A 22,760-nucleotide genomic window follows, 5' to 3' on the forward strand; every position below is an offset into this window, starting at 1 on the left:
CGCATGACGGATGCGCATCCGCAAATCGCGTGACCGGGGCCGAAAAATCGCCCGAATATACTGCTCCTAGCCGCGTTTCAATAGAAACGGGCCGGAGCTGTCCAGCGCATTGAATTCAATGGAGCCGGCAATACAGCCGGCTCTATTGAAAGCAATGTGCTGCGGGTGATCGCGGGATGAATTTTCGGGAAGGGCTTAAATATATAAGCCCTTCCCTGAAATTCATCCAGAAATGTGTAAAAACCAAAAAAAAGTATATACTCACCTTGTCCCGGCAGACGAAGTTCAGCCACGGCCGGCGGCAGTTCTCCTGAACTGCTCAGAGTAGTATTCAGCAGCCGGGGATTTAAAATCCCCGCCTGCTGAATGAGCTGCCTCTGATTGGTCACAGCCTGACCAATCAGAGGCAGCTCTCACTCACACCCTTTCATGAATTCAATGGGCAAACATCATTCTTCTCTGCCACAGCTGTTACAGCTGTGGCAGAGGAGAATGATTTGTCTACTATATGTTCTCAATGGGGTCGGCGCTGCTGCCGCCGGCCCCATTGAGCGCATATAGAGAAGAGAACAGGAATCGCAGATCGCAGATAGGTGCGATCTGCGATTTCTGCTCAATAATTTATTGGACGAGCGCATAAAAAACGCTCATGTGTCCGATACCATTGCAAAGCAATGGTTTTATAAAATCACCGGACGCATGCGCATGCGCAAATCACGCCCGTCTGACTGAGCCCTTAGTCAGACCTCATCTGCAATACTGTGTCCAGTTCTGGACTTTAAAAAAGACAAAAATAAACTGGAGCAAGTTCAGAGAAGAGTTACCAAAATGATAAGCGGTCTGCAAATCAAGTCTTCTGAAGAACGGTTAAAGGATCTAGGAATGTTTAGCTTGCAAAAAAGAAGGCTGAGAGGAGACCTAATAGCGGTCTACAAATATCTGAAGGGCTGTCACAGTGCAGAGGGATCATCCCTATTCTCAGTTGCATAAGGAAAGACTAGAAGCAATGGGATGAAACTGAAAGAGAGGCAACACAAATTAGATATTAGAAAAAACTTTCTGACAGTGAGGGTGATCAATGAGTGGAACAGGTTACCATAGGACAAATATCAGTCTGGGATGATTTAGTGAATCCTGCACTGAGCAGGGGGTTGGACCCAATGACCCTAAAGGTCCCTTCCAACTGTACCAGTCTAATCCAATGCATCAGATGGCCGCATATATCATCCGGCTTTGAAAACAGGGCTGCTATGAGTTTGTGTGCATAAGCCTTCATTCTGATGCACTACATAATATCCTTTAAAAATCTGGGACTATTAAGATTGAAGTACCATATATCATTATAGAATTAGGTATCCACAAACAATATTTATTGCAATGCAGCAATGAGCTGGGCAGCATTAGCATGTTCCTGGCAGAACTCCTCAAAATGTAGGGCTTGAGCCAAACACATGATGCTCACATCCAGATTATGTTTAATGAACTTTGCTAAATTGGACTGTTTGTGTTGAAGAATCTTCTTTCCAATTAGAAATAAGTGCACAGCGCCCGTTATATAAATTGTTTATTAAAGCTACATCTACGTGCAGTAAGGAAATATAGTTCTAAGGTTCAGTAGTTTAGAAAAATGGATATCTGGGGCAAATCTTGAAAGCCTGGCACGCTGGCTGAATTTTAAGGACAACAGTTGGCAACTAAGCATCTATTACATGCACTCGTAAGGGCCAGATGTATACCGAGTCTCAGAAACAACCAAAGTTTGTGCCAAATCATTTAGGCTTATCTTCAAACGGACATGGCAAAAAAAAATTTCATCTCATGTTTTTAATTTGCATAATTTTTTCCTAAATAATCATGCTTTCAATTGACCCTCTAGCTTTCTCCGACTGCTGCTTGATGCAGCATGTTATAGATATGAGTGATGGAAGGAAATGAATCTATAATCTATAAGAGGGACATATATCTATTACTGTTGTAACATTAGTAAAATGTAACTGACGCTGAAAAGTGTAGCCACCCTATTAGGCCGATTTCCCAAGAGCATATTATGGCTCTGTGCAGGAACCATATATTTAGAGCCTGTCCTCTGAGACCAGGTAAGCCTTTCCAGAAAAGTCCTTGGCAGTGAATATATGGCTTTTGCTCTTTTTGGCAAAGCTACTTTAATGAAGACACGTTGGCTGGTTTTAATACATGAACTGCTTGTTTTAAGTCCTCTATTGGGTTCAAGTCAGGATTTTGACTAGGTCAATCTAAAACTTTAATGTTCCTCCAGCTATAGAGGTTTTCACTCTTGTATTTTTGATCATAGTCTAACTGAATAGGCCAATTAAATTTCATCTTCAGATTCCAGGCAGATGATGTGACTTTCACCTTTGTCAGGACAAAGGATCTTTTCTAAAAACATATTCTAGGGCCATATACTGTATTTTTCGTATTCTATACATTTTTTTAGTGAGAAAAGGGGATAAAATATGAGAATATAGTAATAAAGCAAAATGGAAATCTTAAAATGTTGTAAAGCTTATGTAGAAAAAGCCAGCGTAAATTATTATAGTGATAATCCGAGTGTCATCAGTTTATAAACAGATATACTCCTTGTGCTCCTGTGTTGTTTTTTTTAGTTTCGACTAGAACTATAGTTTAGACACCTAAATGCTCAACCATGAATTTGTCCTTATAGTGGCATACATGTGGATGACTCAGCCAAAAGAACCAACAGTTTGATCTTTGGGGTGGACATCTTCAGAGTCTGACCCTGACACACCGCCACTATCGGAATCCATCCTGATCCATCATGGTCACTTTTCTGAAGCAGAGCTGATTTCAACTGAACAACAATTAATATTTAGCAGAAATCAAACTCTCAAAAACTTTGTAGCACCCTCACAACCTCATAAATTTGCCCTTGAAAATACTTAGAGCTAGCCTGGATTGGTCTAACGGACTCCTCAACGAAAAAAGTGGAATAATACCTCTTTTCCGTTGCCTGTCTGTTACTCTTCATATAACCAATCCATCGGGAGTGCAGGAATTTTTTACTTCTATCTCTTGCTTATTTATACGACCGAGGTATTATTATAACCTGGGGATTTCCCATAGACTCTTGCTATGGAACATGACACCTATCAGGGATTTCGTGGTGGATCGGATTTCAACTGACGGGCATTCCAGTCCAGGTGAGTCCACCCTAAACTCATATATTTGTGTATATATTTATATACATTTTTTTTATTACTTCCATTGTTCGGAGCTATCTAAATTTATATCTGGTATGAATATGTTCTAATTGTTTGTTATGACCTTTAATGGACTTTGTCCTCAAATCTTCACATGGCCCGAAGAACGGTTTATCTATGAGAGGACAGGATCTTAAATACTCTTTGTTCTCAATGTACCTGATAACACCATGCAGCTAAGTTTTTATTTAGTTTCCAATACTATGCAGTATATTTCTCTTTTTCGGCACATACACTGTACATATATTGAATATCGCACATGAAATACAAACTGAATGTGAAATCTGAAGTTGGGAAATACTTTTTTACATAATTGCAGGGGAGGAAACCTTGAATGAAATGAAATTCTTTCTTCTGTTCCTGGGTCAAGCTCATGGCAAACTAACTTATGGAGTTGAATAAGAATTATATACTGTATATTCTATGAGCTGCATGGCTCCCCCAGCAATAGCTGCAGGCAATTTTATTTCTGGCTGTATGAATGGAATCTGATGATATGAAGCTTTGCATCATAAAGAATTCAGGACCTGTTTACATGAAATAAAATTACATTAGAGGTACATTTTTCCTTCCATGACTATCATCATTAACTTGTTCATCAGCTTAAACCACATAGTAACAACCATTTAATTACATTATATAATATTATGTGTTAAACATTACAGCATCCTAAAGCACCATGGAATATGGAATATAAATATTTATCCCTTTATCATTCCTCATCATCTCCCGTCTAGGCTGTGGCTAATTATTTCTTTACGGCCTGAAATTTAAAAGGGTTGTCCCGTTGTCCAAATTTTAAAGACAGGCGCAGATGTACTACAACAACAAATACAGCAGTACTTGCCAGTTCGCGGCCCCAGCAATTTATAACTGTAGCTCTGTACTTCTACCTGTCTGTATTGACAGTGGAAGTCAGATGATCGTCACCTGCCAATCAGAGGCCACAGTGTCACCATTTGGAAAGCTGTGAGTGAACGCCAGGAGGATAGGTGGTAACCCTGCGGCCTCTGGTTGGCAGGCAGTGGTCACGTGACTTCCGCTGTCATCAGAGATCAAGAGAACCACGGACTGCAATGCTGGATCGCCCAGTCTGAGGACGGGTAAGTATTGCTGTATTTATTATTTTAGTACATCTGCACCTGACTCTTACCCCTTAAGGACCAGATGCAGTAAATATGTGGCGCTTGGTCCTGGGCTTTAATCCCGGACGATGGCAGAAGTACGGCGCAGGATTAAAGACTCTGCTCCTGCTTAATTGCAGGAGCAATTCAGGTTCTCGGCTGTTAGACACAACAGAGGACCAGGAGGAGAAGGGAGAAGCAGTCTTTGACCACTTCTGTCTTCTCCTTTCGAGGCTACATGGCACTCAATGAGCGTCATGTACTAAAAAGTGAAAGTGGAAATGCTTGTTCCGCTAAGTGACCCGGCGATCACGTAATCGCTGGGTGCCCTCTGTCACTTCAGAGCTGTAGGGTCCTAGCAGACCTTAATCAGAATAAAATAAAAATGAATACATAAAAAAAAATGACAACCACCGCTACCAACCAAAACCGTCTCTGTATGTGCCCTGTAATCCAAACCTATACATATTATATATGGCAACGTCTGAAATAAAATGAGCAAACCATTCCCGGACTTTATTTTAGCATAAATATACTAATTTTAGACTGCTGTTTACTTCTAATAAAACTAAGAAGCGGGGGAAAAAAAGTCAGTGAAAAACAATCTAAAAAAATAGCACTATATGACACGGAAAGAAAAAAACCCACAAAACTAATGTTGGCAGCTGAACAAAAAAATAGGGCAGTAAAACCACCCCATGGGTAAAATCCCTAAAAGGTGTCTGATCCTTAAGGGGTTAAAATGTAAGCCTTTGAGGTCTGTCCCGCTCTTTCAGTGAATTGTGCACTTAATTGGCAAGGTTTGCTTTCACTAGTCAATGCCCGAGTCTGCTGTGGATGCTGCTGGTTTTGTACCAGCATGTAGAGCCTAGAGATATGTATTGTTGTATGCCGGTGCTGGTTTTCACTAATAAGGTATGCTTTATTACGTGATTGCCTATATTTGCTGCGAATATTGCAGAATTTTTTTGACAGCATGTTAGTATAGCGCAACAGGGTCCAGCAATACCTGTCATTTATTGTACACATGTACCACATGTACTTGTCCATAATTAGCATGTCAATGTCTGAGTTTGCGGTGAATGCTGCTGATTTTGTGCCAGCGTGTGGCGCTTAGCGGTACGTAGTTTTGTATTTGCATGTGCTAATGTTCACTTATTATGTATGCTTTTATAAACCATTGCCCATACTTGCTGCGGATATTACTAAGTCTGTTTGACAACATGGTGGACAATACTAGTCATTCATTGTGTGCATGCACTAGTCCTTAAAGGGATTCTGTCATCAGGCTCATGCTGCCCGGACCACAGGCAGCATGGACCTGGGACAGGTAAGCCTGTTGCACCCATGAGTGTTTAATTGTGAATGCTGTGACATTTCAGAATAAACACACTTTGAAGTTATACTCGGAGTTGAGCTTCGAGTCATGGGGATGGGCCTCTCTCTACTCACTGCATGCAGAGTGATAGCTCTCTTCTTACACACAAGTAGGAAGAAGAACTTTCGGTCTTCATGTAATGGGCGTGGAGAAGCCAGCCTGGCGCGGCCCCTTGACTCGAAGCTCAGCTCCAAGTCAAACTTCAAAGTGTGTTTATTCTGAAATGTTTCAGCATTTCAGAATAAAGCAATCATGGGGGCAAGAGGCATCCCTTACCCGGTTGTGAAGGCGTCACTTACCTGTGGTTCGGGCAACATGAACCTGAGGACAGAATCCCTTTAATTAGCAAGGATTGCCCTCATAAGTCAATGCCTGATTCTGCTCTGGATGCTGCTGAATTAGTTTATTTGATTTAGTAAGTGAATACAATTCTATAGTTGTTTTTTTTCAGTTTACTCATTTGTTTGAAAGATTTTGGTAAATTTTTTATTTTTCCTTTTTATTCATGGTAAAGTGACGTTTTTCTCCCCCAGCTGTTGTGGTGTATGTGATTTGTACACACCAATTCAGGGAAGTTCATTGCCTTGTTAAAAAGGACATTGGTGTTACACTTCTTTCCTACAACTAAGGACGCCAGGCTAGCGTTGGAAACGCATCAGCGGAAGTGATTTTGTTCTGGACATATGGGCAGCACCTACTGTCTCCTACCTTCTTCCTTTGTAGGTTGTAAGCTCTGGGTTTTCTCTCCTCCTGTACCAGTCTGCCACTCATCATTATAGGAATTGCCCGGTTGTGAATTACTGATGGTCTATCCTTAGGATAGGCCATCAATACTAAAACAGCAGGGGTCTACTGCCCTGAATCCTTGCTGATCAGCTGTTTTCCAGGTTGAATGGCTCATGTACCGAGCTAATTTCAGCAAGAAGTAGACAGCCCTGTTCCCACTGCTGTGGCCAAGCTTGGTATTACAAGCAAAGCTCCTATTGAAGTGATTGAGAACTTGGCTTGCAATACTAAGCCTGATCACTGCAGTGAGAATGGAGCTGTCCTCTTTCTGCAGAAATCAGCTCAATGTACAGAGACCCGGTGAACAGCTGATTTGGGATGATCCCCGGGGGTGGAACCCCAAAGATCAAGTATTGATAACCTATCCTGAGCATAAGACATCAATAGTTCATCCCCAGATAACCCCTTTAACCCCTTAAAGACCAAGCACCGTAAAAATTTAGGGCAATTGGTCGTGGGCTTTAACTATGGCTAATTGCAAAAATACGGCACTGAATTGAAGCCATTGCTCCTACAAGAAGGAGGAGCAGGTCAGGTTCTCAGCTGTTAGTAACAGCTGAAAACCTGGAGGAGAAAGGAGAAGCGATTTTTACACAGCAATCAATGAGCACTATGTACTAAGAAGTGAAAGTGGAAGTGTTTCTTCCACTGTAACCCAGCGATCATGTAACCACCAGCATCCTATGTTATAGCAGAGCTGCAGGGTCCTAGCAGACCCTGATCAGCTCTGCCACTGACTATTGTCTCTACAGGGGGACCTTTTCCCTGCAACTGGGGCTCCTATAGATGCCCCAGCTACATTAGAAAAGTGTGGGATTAAAAAAAAGACCATGTGAATGACCCCAAGCTCTTATATAAAGTCATAGGGGACATAAACAATAAAAAAATAGTTACAAAAATAAGTTAAAAAAATTAAAAATTGCACAATAAAATAGGAATCTATATATAAAAAGTAAATGATCCAAAGCCGACAACAACCAAAACAGTCGCCGTATGCCCCCTGTAATGCAAAACCTGGGTACATCACACGGGTAAAATCCCTAAAAAGTGTCTGGTGCTTTAGGTACAAAATGGCCTTAAAGGGTTAAGCTCATTTTTAGGGTAGCTATTGTTTTCATTCTCTCATGCCATGTACAGTTGCCCCAAAAGTTGCAAGATAAATTGGTAATGGGATGATTATTGCAAATTGAAAATAGTATAACTTGGGACCATAAAGCTATGGAAAACTAGAAACTGGTACCCAAGCCTTCAAAATGTGAACCTAAAATAACAAAAAAAATAATAAAGATTAAAGAGCAATTAGCCAATAATCCATAAAAGCATGCCCTGGCATATAAAAGTCAGAAACAGATGCTGGAAACTGTAAATCACTTGCTATGTTGAGAACAGGAGTCTTTTTCAGGGTCCTGGCCTGGTACACAATGTACCAGGGAAATCAAATCAAATCACCTTCACCTGGTTTCCACAGAAGCAGCTCATTCTCGCAGACATGGAGAACAATATAAGACATGTAGTACTGTACTGCACTATAGAGAAGAAATACTAGTGTGCATACAGAGAACATCAATTATATAGGTGCTTTACCTGTGCTGATTGGCTGCAACTTCAAGCCAATCACATGTGCTGCAGATTGTCGATGTCTGTTCATTGTATATGCTATGTGGTCCAAGTTACAATGATCAGGTAATAGGTCAATATATGACATATTATAATATATAGATTTTATATATATATATATATATATATATATATATATATATATATAATATGCCATATGATCAGGATTAGAGATGAGCGAGTATACTCGCTAAGGCACATTACTCGAGCGAGTAGTGCCTTAGCCGAGTATCTCCCCGCTCGTCTCTAAAGATTCGGGGGCCGGCGCGGGTGACAGGTGAGTTGCGGCGGGGAGCAGGGGGGAGAGAGGGAGAGAGAGATCTCCCATCTGTTCCTCCACGCTCACCCCCGCCGCTCCCCGCCCCCCGCCGGCCCCCGAATCTTTAGAGACGAGCGGGGAGATACTCGGCTAAGGCACTACTCGCTCGAGTAATGTGCCTTAGCGAGTATACTCGCTCATCTCTAATCAGGATATGTCGTGTGGTATCAAGTTACAATGATCAGGAAAAGACCATTCTACAGTATGCTGAAAATGTTGTAACCTGAGGCAATTGTAACTTGAGGTAACACTATACTCGAATTAATCCCTTACTGATCATCCATAAGGATTTCCACGACAGCCATAAAGGGCTTTAGGCTATACTGTTGTCTTTTCATAGCAGCCAATCTAAATGATATGTAAATACATGCAGGGACTGAATGAAAATCGTTCAGTTTCTGCATGCAGAAAACTGAATGGCATGTCATTCGGTGTAAATAGCAGTTGTTGACTTTTGAACGACTGTCTGCTTAAGTCCCATTCACACGCAACAATTGTCCTTAGAATGAACAAATGAATTAACCATTTTTTTGCTTTACATGTAACGAATATCACTTACTTTCGCTCATTTGAACGAATTTTGAATGATAATCATTGCATGAAAATGGGTCTTTACTGTGAATGGAGGTGGGAGGGGGGGGGGGGGAGAGAACGCTCTGGAGCCCACTCCGCCTCCATTCTGCCAGTGCTGTGAGCGATGCCAGTGATACTCACTTCTGTGTAACAGCACAGGGACAAGCATCACTGGGACAAGCTGCCAGGCATCGTCTGCCTGACAGCTCATGCCAGTGTAAAAGGACCACAAGGCCACAACACAGTCTCTTGCTCTACCGGTTGGGGTTGGAGAAACGTCTGATTATGGTTGTTTAACTCCACAGATGCTGCAGTAACTGTTGAGATCATGGGGTGCTGATGAGTTAAAATGGCAGCCCAAAGCTTAACAATGGCCTTTTGGTCTGCAATAAACTCAAGTCTATTAGTCCTCAGGGTCTAACGGGATAATTGTTACAGGCATAATACACTGCACAGTGACAGTCCTACTAGCCTTCAATGGGTCTAGGGCACTATGGTAGCCATTGGCAGCCCACAATCGCAACATGGGGAGTTGATGGTACATCAGAGGGGTACAAGCTTATATGCTGCAGTCAGGATAGGTAGTGCTTGTAATCTTTTGAACAGCCATGATAGAAGGTATCTCCGATAGCAGCTCTTTGCGACAGGTGTCAGCTTCCCAGCCCACTTCATACCAAACCTGCACCTCTGTGACATATATGTACACCACAGAGACTGAACGGGTTAATACCATATATAATATTTTTATTTTGAAGCTGGAGTTTGAGTTGATGGCTTTCCACCGACTCCACCAAAATTGACTTTCACTCCATAACTCCGCCTTACGCCACAGCCCAGATCATCACAGATACTAAGTATTGTATTATCTGCCAAAACACCATAGGCCACCATGTATATTACAAAATACTATCACTACTATTGCTTTGTAGATCATAATTAGAGATGAGCGAACGTACTCGTCCGAGCTTGATGCTCGGGCGAATATTAGGGTGTTCGGGATGTTCGTTATTCGTAACGAACACCACACGATGTTCGGATGTTCGGGTTACTTTAACTTTCTTCCCTGAGAAATCTTTTCTATATGCGCTCAATGGGGCCGGCGGCAGCAGCGCCAACCCCATTGAGAACATATAGAAGACAAATCCTTCTTCTCTGCCACAGCTGTAACAGCTGTGACAGAGAAGAACGATGTTTGCCCATTGAATTCAATGGAACCGGCAATACAGCCGACTCCACTGAATGCAATGGGCTGCCGGCGATCGAGGGATGAATTGTCGGAAAGGGCTTAAATATATAAGCCCTTCCCTGCAATTCATCCAGAAATGTGTAAAAATAAAAAATATATATATACTCACCTGGTGCCGGCAGACGGAGTTCAGCGCGGCAGGCTGCAGTTCTCCTGAACTGCTCTGAATTCATGAATGGGTGTGAGTGAGGGCTGGCCTCTGATTGGTCAGGCTGTGACCAATCAGAGGCATCTTATTCAGCAGGCGGGGATTTTAAATCCCCGGCTGCTGAATACTACTCACAGCTGTTCAGAGCAGTTCATGAGAACTGCAGCCTGCCGCGCTGAACTCCGTCTGCCGGCACCAGGTGAGTATATATATATTTTTTATTTTTACACATTTCTGGATGAATTGCAGGGAAGGGCTTATATATTTAAGCCCTTTCCGACAATTCATCCCGCGATCGCCGGCAGCCCATTGCATTCAGTGGAGTCGGCTGTATTGACGGCTCCATTGAATTCAATGGGCTAACATCGTTCTTCTCTGCCACAGCTGTTACAGCTGTGGCAGAGGAGAACGATCGTTATGCTGACAGTGCGGGGGGGGGGGGGTCTCACTCTTGCCGCTATTGTGGCTTAATAGTGGGACCTGTGAACTTGAGATGCAGCCCAACATGTAGCCCCTCGCCTGCCCTATCCGTTGCTGTGTCGTTCCCATCATTTTCTTGAATTGCTAAGATTTTCACACATGAAAACCTTAGCGAGCATCGGCGAAATACAAAAATGTTCCGGTCGCCCATTGACTTCAATGGGGTTCGTTATTCGAAACGAACACCCGAACATCGCGGGAAGTTCGTTTCGATTAACGCGAACCCGAACATTTTGGTGTTCGCTCATCTTTAATCATAATCTCTCATGGGTAAGGTATAGTCTCATTCCTTATTTGTTCACTTGGTGTTTGTATATTTTCATAGGTCTATATATTAACCCTTTCCAATCCACTGTCTGATGTCTAAAGACATTCTGATTGAAGGCTGTACAGCTCCAACGTCGGAAGATGTCCGTCAGGGTATTCTTACTGTAGATTACTGCTATGTGGTTGGTGGCCTCTCTGGCATGTCACATACTGCAGTACTGGCTCTAGCCAGCAGATGGTGCCATTGTATAATGGCAGAAAGAGAACACCCCCCTAGGAAACCCTAAATCCAAAATTGGATTGCAAAGGCTTAATGTTCTTGTACTTCACATGTGTCTGGCTTCTAGCCTTATAATAATAAATATTAAAATAACTAACCCCTGCAATAATATTATTTTTGAGTACAAAAACAGAAACAAAATAATATTATTGCAGGAAAGTATTGACCCCTTGTATGCTCAAGTAATACAGACCTATTTGACAGTTTATGTTAATAAGAGATTAAATGTATAATTTCTGATACATCCCATTTTCTGTTGCCTCTTCCAGGTCTTTCAAGCTCAAAAACGCTAAAATACCCTATGATAAAATGTGCTACGTAGTGACTGTGGAAAGTCGGCAAAGTGAGTCAAGGGGGTGACATTTAGCTGTCTTCATTATGGGCTCGAACGCACATGAAAACCCTTCTTTACCCCTCTGAAATGTACATTGTTATTTGAGAAACCACATATATTATTCTGAATTGTAAAGTGTTCCAAAGCTATTTTAAAACTCTCACCAAGTCATCGTGGCATCAATGCAAATGCCTTTAATAAGGTTCTGTGAGGTTTTTGTACTTCTATAAATTTAAATGCTAAGATACTGTAAAGAAATGAAATCTGGAGGGATATGTAACCCTGTAGGAATCAGATTTAATAAAATGAATTTAAATATAAAAAAAAAAAAAACCCACTTGCATTGAAATGGTATCTTAAGTTCTTTCTTTATCTGTTACTTTAGCTCACTTTTAATTTACCCTTCATTTAGATATAACATTCTAAATGTCACATCGGGACCTGCTGAGCACGACTGCTGATTCCCCCTTTCAGATCTTAATTTTGCTGTTATTTTTCAACCGCGGCAGAGTTTTTTATTCTTTAACTGTCAAGTTGCTCCTTTTTTTGTTTGCATTTTGATAAAATTATTACATCTTTTCAACTAAACGTTAAAACAAGAACAGTTTTCAGATTAATATTCTTGGGACACGTTTTCCTATTTCAAATTTAAATGCTTTGGCTGCCTAATTTTATTGAACGCACAAAGACCTTTCTAAAGTATTTAATCCTGCGGAGTTTACTTTGTCATGTCAAAGAAGATCTCCTATTATAATCGAAGTAGATAAGATCAGACTTAGGTTTGCCTTAAAATCTTATTTAATTTATTTGAGTTAAAATTATCTACATACTTAGTATGGTTAGGGGGCTTTCATACTTGCGCTGGGGATTCCGCATTCCTGCTCTGTTCGGGGAGAACAGCTCCATTTGTGGATGGAACTGAACAGCGCCAGGCGGAGTCTGCCCGCTTTCCACCCAGCTGCCCGGCCTTTGAATGGAAGAAAAAGTGCTGCATGTATTTTCAGCCGGATCTGCAACGAAACATCCAACCGGTAGTTTCCGACACAGAAACCACCTTTAACACCAGAACCACCATGGGGACAGATCTGTACCCTTTCAAATTTGTTCTTCTCGCTGTTTCTTTAATTTTTGATGCAACTGGCTACTTTTTTATGATTTTTAATCATTTAGAGTCTGCATCAATTTCCCCCAAAAAAATTTTGGTCAGGGAGTCAACCCCCAACTGAAAAAAAATCTGCTTTTTTTACCTAGAACCACCATGGGGACTCTTTTGTCCTCTTGACAGTAATATTGCATTGTTTGGGATTTAATCTTGGTTTTAACTACTTTTTTTTGTTAGATTTCATTGTTTTTTAATGTTACAATAACTTTTCGCTTCAAATACCACTGATTGGAAGAACAAGCAAGGGGCAAGGTAGGCAAACCGCACAGCATAAGCATTTTTTTTTCTATGAACCATAAAAACGTTTGTCATTTGTATAGTTTCTCTAGCTGAGTGACGGGTGTGCTGTGTGTTACACTATGGCTTTTCAACAGAAAGGATTGACATTAGTGGAGACCATTACTGCATTGAATAACCTCTCTGTGAATGAGCCTGAGGGTGATCCAGTTGACTCTTCTAGTGATGACAAAGAGCTACAGTTGCTTATCTCAAGTTCTGACATGAGGGATAGCAAGGCTGTCAAATGGGACACCAGTGCCTGTTTGGGGATGCCGCAGTTGCAGTTGTGCCGAAGATGACACAACCTCCCTCAAGTAGCAGCCTCCTGTGACTACACATGATCACGGGCAGGTCCAGAGTCATGGGCGAGGTGTCAGTCGTGTCCGGGGGCACACTCGCCAAATCATGATCGTAGAAAAAAAAGGCTCTGTTGACCACCTTGGTAATGATGCAGATAAGAAATCATCATAGCACCAGATAGCACTCAGTGGACTGTTCAAGCTGTAGGGGAAGCTTCATCTGGCCAACGGGGTGACTTGAATGTTTTCAAAGATCGCCCTGGCCCCACCCCGCGCACAAAGTATTATTTTGACAACACATCTGTCAGTGCTTGGAGGTTGATAATTTCTGAAAAGATTCTGAATAGAGATGAGCGAGCATGCTCGTTTAAGGCTGCTACTCGATCGAGTAGCAGTCTTATCGAGTAACTGTGTACTCGCCTGAGCAGCATGCGGGGGGCGGCGGCATGCGGGGGGCGGCGGGGAGGGAGCGGGGAGAGAGAGTGATCTCTCTCCCCCTGCTCACCCCCTGCCACCCCACCCACCCCCAACCCCGCATGCTGCTCGGGCAGGTACACAGTTACTTGATAAGACTGCTGTTACAATCGTGACCAAAGATGACTGGATGAGTTCATGGGTTTCTGTCAAACTGACCCTGTGCGACCGGGAGGTTGGCATGGCCCTACCTAAGTGGGGACATTGCCCCAATAAGGGCAGCCCAGCAGTCTTCGGATCTGGGCCCTAGCTGATCCTAGGAGCCACGCACCAGAACAGGACACATACACATGCCACATGACAGGGACTGAACCACAGGACACACAGAGCCAGAATACACAGCATACAGCAGCCACAATGCAAACACTAATAGCAGATGATAAGCTGAATATAAATGCGAGGTGTTAGTTCGTACTTTGGCCAAAGAACTTAAGCTGCAAGGCCCCTCGTATCTTGCAGCTACACTAGCAAGACACATCTGCTAGAGGGCCCTAGGGGCCAACCTAGCGCAGACATAGCAAACAAACTCAGCAGACCAAACTGATACAAAATAAACGTACAAACGGACATGAACCGCAAGGCACAGATTACACAGCAAGCTGCAACAAAACACAGATAGCAGGTCACACAGCAAACTTCAACAGACAAGGATTCATGACTGCTCACCCTGAACACCAACCAGAGACTGACCAGGAGCTGGGTTTATATGTGAGCACAGACCCAGGAGATTGGCTAGCAGGAAGTACCACACCCACCCTGTGCTGCTAGGAAGCTTAGAACTACAGATCTCAGCTGCACACGTAACAGTACCTCCCCTTTAAAAAAGGGGCCTCTGGACCCTTTAAGCATAACATCAACAAAAAATTATGGCAAAATGGGAGAGAGTAAGGAAAGTACTAAGCAGAACCACTGTGGCTTATGCAAAAGGACACCGAACAGTAGCCTGCACAGAATATGCACAATCCAGAGGGGAAAAATGGCTACCCTCCCTATTGACATAGCGTGAACAGGACTTATCACTACGGGCCTGATGACGCCAGCCAGTCAGCAGGAGAAGGAAGTACAACACCCAGCCAGCTCAATCAATTAACCCCGTGAGGGCTGTGCTGCTAGGAAGCTTAGAACTACAGATCCCAGCAGCACACGTAATAACTGCTACTCGTTCGAGTAGCAGCCTTAAACGAGCATGCTCGCTCATCTCTAATTCTGAAACATATTGTGACATGTACTGAATTAGAAGCATGCCATGTTTTAAAATGTAACGATTGGTCATAAACTTGGAAAATTGATTAATTCACATCTAGAAAAAACATGTTGTCACAGCACTTCTAGAGGTAAAAACAGTCATTTTATTTAAATTCCATTAAAAGATCATAGCACAAGATAAAAAATTACATTTCAAACATATAATTCCGATGTTGTGATCTTTCAATGGAATTTAAATAATGACAACTACTTTATTTAAAGAAGTGCTGGAAATGTTTTTACATTTACTACCTGTGAATTACAGACTTGTTAAGTAAGTGTCTCCTGAACTCTGATTTATTTGTGAACACAAGGACAACATCAAGAGGGATGGAAAATGGAGAGCCTTAGACTGTTTTTCATTTCCTAAATCCTCCTTGACTCCAATTGGTGATCAGGCAGAATTCGACCAAGAATTCTATGTATTTACTTTAGCATTGATGTTATGTTGCTTCAAGAAATCATGTGAAGGTGGCCGCACACTTAAAAGGGCATTTCCATCTGAAACTTTCATAGGATATGCCATAATTATGAGATAAAACTCTGATAGATTCGGATCCCAACTTTGAGACTCTCACCAGGGGCGTAACTATAGGGGATGCAGGAGATGCGGTTGCTCAGGAGCCTTATAGGGCCCATAAGACCTCTCTTCTCCATATAGGGAGCCTAAGACTATGAATAAAGCATTATATTTGGGGGGCCAGAAGCTTCTCGTTACGCTTCTGACTCTCACCTATGTTTTGTTCTGGTCCCCATGACACGCAGTGGCTAGGGGTGGTTGGTAGCTTCGGAACTGCTGAATGGGCTGCATAGAAGTGAATGGGAATTATGCAGAGCATGTTGCACACTAAGATATGCTGTTCTCGCAACTGCTAGGCTACAGAAACAGTGTATCTCACTGTGCTATGCTGTATCTTCCATTCACTTTTATGAGGCTTAAGGAAATTACATAGCACGGCCGGGCTTGGCAATTTCCATCTTCCTGGCCACCTTGTACAGAGAGGTATTTCCATTGTGCCCAAATTTGGCTGAGATGAAAATACCCTTTTAAGACAGCAGTTGGTTGAACATTCCTTTATCCAACAGCTACTAGTCTCACCTTGATTGAGCATACATGCTTTTTTTAGTGGTGAGGCGGGAATACGCTGGTGCCAGATACTTCTGGTAGTGTCATATCTCTTGCTGAAACAAAGAATTGGAGGAGGGGGGGTGTGATAGCTATATAACTGATCCTTCTTTCTCGACATCCCCATATACATTAGATAGTCGACCAATGACACAGAAATTGGTGGGTTTTGCTTATATTTTTCTAATGTGCATGGGTACCTTAAGCCTCGGCTAAACAGTAACTTGGGCTGTGGCACCGGTTGTGCAGCCAAAGGTCATAGTGTAGTCCGGAGACCTTGCAATTTAATAGATGTCAATAAAGTCGCATTGCGGCTTGCAAGATGCCATAACCCATGGACTGCAAGAAATACAGAATGTTTGGATTACTTGCGATCTGTGGTTCATGGTCACAGCCAAATGTAACCTGCCCAGCACAGCATTAACTTCTTTCCGATTGTGAGATCTCAGGACTACAATGTGATCTTTGGTCAAGTGACTTTTGTTTTGCAGCCAAAGTTTTCATGTCACCCTAATCGAAGCCTTTCCTGAAACCATCATCTGTTCCTCCTGCAACCAACTCCTGAAGTAGTCTAAAGTTTCACAGCTCTTATGACTTGTCACATCTGGAGATTGAACTTCAGATGGAAGGAGTGCCCCTTAGTTTATTAACACAATATTACATGGAATACCTTGTCATCGTATTTTGTGTACACGTCCTTTATATACCTTTTATATACAAATTAACCGTGTCCCTTCTTAGATGTCTCTTCTCACGGCTAAATTAATGTAATACTTTTAACTCTCCTCATAACTAAGACCCTTTTTCCTCCAAGGCTCTCATCAGTTTTGTTGTTCTTCTTTGTACCTTAGCAACCTCCAGGGTATCCCTTTTATGAGCCCAGAACTGAGCTGTTTATATCGTTTGAGGTAACATTACTGGGCTCTATATTTTCTAACATCAAACAGAATTCATTTTGGTTAATATTTATCGTCCTAAACTTTTCAGAAATCATCTATCAAACAGACTCTACACATCTTTAAAAATAAAAAAAAATGTTACATTTGATTGAGGGCCAACATAGTCTTTTATATGGTAATTAGAAAGATCAGTGTGTTCTTGTTTTGAATGTAAATGATGTCTATCATATGTAAGAGTGTTCATAGGTCAAGGAACATAAAATATGTTAGTGACAAAAAGGACATTTTGGACAAGCAAAAACACCTGACAACTGCACTCACACACATTAAATATCTGAATGAAGTTGTATAACTGTCTCCTTGACTTGGCAGTTGGGCTCACATATTTTGATTAAAATGTGCACTAAAGACCTTGCATTTTTATGTGGTAAGTCGATAAAACACTTATGCCATTTTGTTCAGATATTAAATGTGTAAGAATTCTCGTGTCACGTGTTTTTGCTGATACTGTATTATCGCAGCCCTGGCACATTTAATTCTTTTGTAGGAAGTGCTGACTGAATTTCTTTTTTTGTAGTATTAGTACAGTGTTTCCCTAAAAATAAGACCCTTTCTTATATTAATTGTTGTCCCACAAGAGACACTAGGTCTTATTTTCGGGAAATGTCTTATTTTGCTTACCTATCAGGCTCAGTCCAGGTCTCTCCCGCTGCTCTCCACAGCTTCGGCACGGTTACTGCAGTCATTGGCTGTCCAAACAAGATCACTTCCTGGTTACGGGATTCATAAATCCCGCTTCTATGAAGCGTTGGCTGTGATTGTTTCTTCGGCCGCTGCTCAGCCAATCAATGCAGCAGTCTATGAACCAATGCAATGGCTGTGATTGTTCTTCTGGCACTGCTCAGCCAATCAATGCAGCGCTGGATGAACTAATCACAGCCATCGTGTTGTGGAGGCAGGATTTATGAAATGGTTGAGCCATCGCAGATAATCAGACATAATGCAGGATTTATTATGCCAATTCATAAATCCCGCCTCCACAACGCAATGACTACGATTGGTTCTTCGGGTGCTGCTTAGCCAATCAATGAAGTGCTCGATGAACCAATACGATGGCTGTAATTGGTTCTTCGGGCACTGCTCAGTCAATCAATGCAGCGCTCGATGAACCAATCACAGCCATCAATTCGTGGAGGCGGGATTTATGAATCCTGTAACCAGGAAGTGATCTTGTATGGGTGGCCTAGAACTGCGGTAACTGCATGGGAGCTGTAAAGAGCAGCAGGAGGGACCTGAACCAATACCGCTAGGTAATGTATTCCTTTTTTAATGTAATGCAGCTAGGGTTTATTTTCAGGGTAGGACTTATTTTCAAGCCTCTCTGAAAATCCTGAAAAATCAGGCTAGGGTTAATTTTTGGGATAGGGTTTATTTTCGTAATTTCGGGGAAACACGATATTTGTGGAGAAGTTGCTGCCTCCAGTTCTGTCACGTGCCCTATTCTCACATATGACCCAGGTTTTTTATTTAGAATGCATAGATTTGATCAGCCTTTTTGCCTGAATACATTTGAAAGCTTAGGTCCAAAGGGAGTTGAGTCTGAAAGAGTAGGTTGCCTTGACACAAAAAACATTACTTTTTTTTTTGCATTTACTAAATAGAACAGTTTCTACAGATATTAAATGTGTAGGAGTACTGAGGCACATGTTTTTTTTTGTATTGTCACCTCCATGATGTATGTGAACCCGTTCATTTAATTTATTTGTAGGAAGTGCTGACTGAATTTATTTTTTGTTGCATACAAGGCATTTTGGAAATTACATAAAAGTATTATAACACTGGACACATCAAGTTAATGTTTTTGGCATGGTCAAAAAAGTATCTAAAATATAGTATTTTAAACCAGGGTTTAATACACTTCATTTGAGCACAGGCAAAAAAAATGCCTAATTGCTTTCCAACTTCTTAAATGGGTTCTCTACATTATTTTTCTCTCCTAAGCTGTAGAAATCCAAATACTTAAACTGTGCATAGACTCCACCAGAAATCCATTTCATATATCTGAATGTGGTTGTTTCTTTAGCATAAGCATGGGCTCTTTTTAAAAACATTCAGATGTATGAAACAGATTTTAAAAATCTGACTACGTGAGCATACCTGAACCATTATGTGTTCTTCTTATAAGTCGTGGTCATGTGACAGGAAGTCTATGCAGAAAAGTGTGTGGGTACTTGCAAGGCACCCCCAGAGCAAGCAAAAAAAATATGGCATTGCTATGGTTAGATCAGTAGAGGATGATTACTACTAAGTCAGTAAGTTAAACTTAAAATCCACAGGATAAGGGATAACTTTCAGATAAATGGGGGTCTGACCACTCAGACCACCACCAATCCCCTGATTGAAGCTTTAGGACATCCTGAAGTGAGGACAGTGGAGGCTGCAGATGTGCACCACGGCTCCATTCATTCCAATGTAACCACTAAAGATAGCTGAGCGCTTGAACTGTGGATAGGGGATAATGTTCGAACACATTGAAGTAACTGTAAGAATATTGTACTCGTGTTTTAAGTTTTAGCTATGATAATTTTAAGGTTTTTGTTCACTGTGCCACTGTGTTAAATTGGTTATCAAGTGCAGAGCTATTTTCCAACGGTAATCTGCAATTTTAAGCCAAATAGATTTGTTGGAATTTGCTGGGTTTCATTTTAAAATAGACGTGACACACCAGTCGTGGATCCAAGGAGCCATGGCAGTAATGTGAACAGAGCCTTAAAATCCCAAAAATGAAAATGTCACTTTCATTCAAAATGCCACATAAAAAAGTACTTTACTATATATTAACCTAATAGATTGAAAATAAAAGTTAGAGCCCTTTAACAGCATTAACACTCAACAAACACTAAAAGGATTTCCGGGATCAGAAAAAAAAAATGGCCTGAGTTTTTTTCCAGTCTATTTTTTTCATCCCCATTTTGGTAATTGGGGATGAGCTGCAATACCACACATGGACAAAAGGAGCGCTATTTCTAAAAAACAGAAAAACAGTTTTTTTCTAATAATTGAAAACCTCTTAAACACCCAAAATAGCTCAGTCACTAGGATACAAAACACAAATGTAATCCCTTCATCATCAGAAGAAACTTAAATACTGGAATGTCAAACAAAGAGTCGTCATAACGCACTACGACCTGAGGCCTCGGTCACACGACCGTTTCTTGGTCCGATCTGCAGACGCGCTTGCGATCTGCAGATCTATAGACCAAATGCATCCCAATGGGATCGGTCACATGTCCGCTTTTTATGCGGATGTGCGATCAATTATAGGACACAACGATGCGCAGAACCCCCCTATCTGCGTTCTGCGCATCGCTGTGTTCTATATATTCGGTCAATGGGGCTGGCGGCAGCAGCGCCGCCCCAATTGAGAACATATACTAAAGATCGTTCTCCTCTGCCACAGCTGTGGCAGAGAAGAACGATGTTCGCCCATTGAATTCAATGGAGCCGGCAATAAAGCCGGCTCCATTGAAAGCAATGGGCTGCCGGCGACAGCGGGATGAATTTTCCGGAAGGGCTTAAAAATATAAACCCTTCCCTGAAAATCATCCTAAAATGTGTAAAAATAAAAAATTAATTCATGAATGGGTGAGTGAGTGCTGCCTCTGATTGGCTGACTGCAGGGACCAATCAGAGGCAGCTCTCAGCTATTGAATGACAGCTGAGAGCTGCCTCTGATTGGTGAGGGCTGTGACCAATCAGAGGCAGCTCATTCAGCAGGCGGGGATTTTAAATCCCTGCCTGCTGAATACTACACAGAGCAGTTCAGGAGAACTGCCGGCCAGACGCGGCTGAACTCCGGCTGCTGGGAAACGGTGAGTATACATTTTTTTTTATTTTTACACATTTTAGGATGATTTTCAGGGAAGGGCTTATATTTTGAAGCCGTTCCCGAAAATTCATCCTGCGCTCGCCGGCAGCCCATTGCTTTCAATGGAGCCGGCTGTATTGCCGGCTCCATTGAATTCAATGGGCAAACATCGTTCTCTTCTGCCACAGCTGTGCCACAGCTGTAGCAGAGGATAGCGGGCAGTGTGGGGCGGTTTCACTGAAAACGCTGCTAGGTGCAGCTTTTTCAGTGAATCGTCGGCCCCGGTCACTCGATTTGCGGATGCGCATCCGTTATGCGATCCGCAAATCGTGGGAAAAAACGCCCGTGTGACCGAGGCTTCAATTTTATCATTCTGAAACCCAGATACCGCAAAAATACATTTGTTCTTCTACCTGATATCTACAGTATGTTTATCACCTCTTTTAATGTACAGATATCTACACTGCTTGGATAAAAAGTAATGGATCCCAGCATATCTCGCTATCCAATTTTATCAGTTCTCTAATTAATCAAACTACCACTGCTCGTGTTTTACTATCGCACTTAGAGAGACTAAAATATCTTTAAAGCTCCTTAAATTTGTCTTGGGACCAGAGTTGGGAAGTTATATGATCTAATGCTGTTCCTTTTCTAGTTCAGCCTCCAATTCGATTTCTGTGGACCATCTTCATGCATCCAAGATAGCCATGGCGTTTCTTAGACTACCCAAAATGTGATTGTTCCCAGCAAGAGAAACTAAGTAATCTTGTAGATATGATACCTTTTAATGGCTAACAAAAACACATGATGGTATAGCGGCTTGCAAACCTCTTGGGCTCTTCGTCAGGCTAAAATGGAATAGATCTGAATATTTATACACACTTATAACGTACGTACTTATGACAAGGCACAGATATGGATGTGATTGGTTCGCACTTAAAAGAAATACTGCAGCAGAAAACAAACTTTTTTTGACTAGGCAATGATAGCGGAGTAAAAGTTTTATGGTCCCTAAATTTGTTTTCTGTTGCAGTATTCCTTTTAAGTGCGAACCAATCACATCCATGTCTGTGCCTTGTCATAAGTATGTGTCTTATAAGTGTGTATAAATATTCACGCCTCTTCAGATCTATTCCATTTTAGCCTGACGAAGAGCCCGAGAGGTTCGCAAGCTCGCTATTACATTATGTATTTTTGTTAGCCATTAAAAGGTATCATATCTACAAGATTACTTGGTTTCTCATACTGAGAACAATCATATTTTGCTCTACTGGCTAACACGGTACCAAACCTTTGTTTTCATTAGACTACCCAATGTACAGGTGTTGCATCGGTTGGTAGTCCAAGGCATTACACATCACTCTGTGATTGGCCAGAGCTGCTCACATAAGCAGCGCTGGACAATCAAAAGCAGTATAGTGTCTGAATACTGGTGCAGAGTGTGTATCGAGTAGGGACAGGAGAGTAGGGGCCATGTTGAAAGAATGAAGAGAGGCCCTAGGAACAATCGGATTGGTGGCCAAACCTGGAAAAAGACAGCATCGGGCATCATACAATATCTTTCCCTGGCCAAATCTTGCCCTCGACACTGGAAGGTTGCATCAACCGTAGAATGTA

General features: G+C 41.9%; 1 protein-coding gene across 1 annotated transcript in view; it reads right to left on the reverse strand.

Moving 5' to 3' along the window:
- The window catches only part of ASTN2 (astrotactin 2), a 728,537-nt gene that overhangs the window by 414,530 nt on the left and 291,247 nt on the right, over positions 1–22,760 (reverse strand). The gene's annotated exons all lie outside the window — the stretch shown is intronic.

Source organism: Eleutherodactylus coqui, chromosome 10, assembly GCF_035609145.1.
Source record: "Eleutherodactylus coqui strain aEleCoq1 chromosome 10, aEleCoq1.hap1, whole genome shotgun sequence".
Taxonomy (NCBI): domain Eukaryota; kingdom Metazoa; phylum Chordata; class Amphibia; order Anura; family Eleutherodactylidae; genus Eleutherodactylus; species Eleutherodactylus coqui.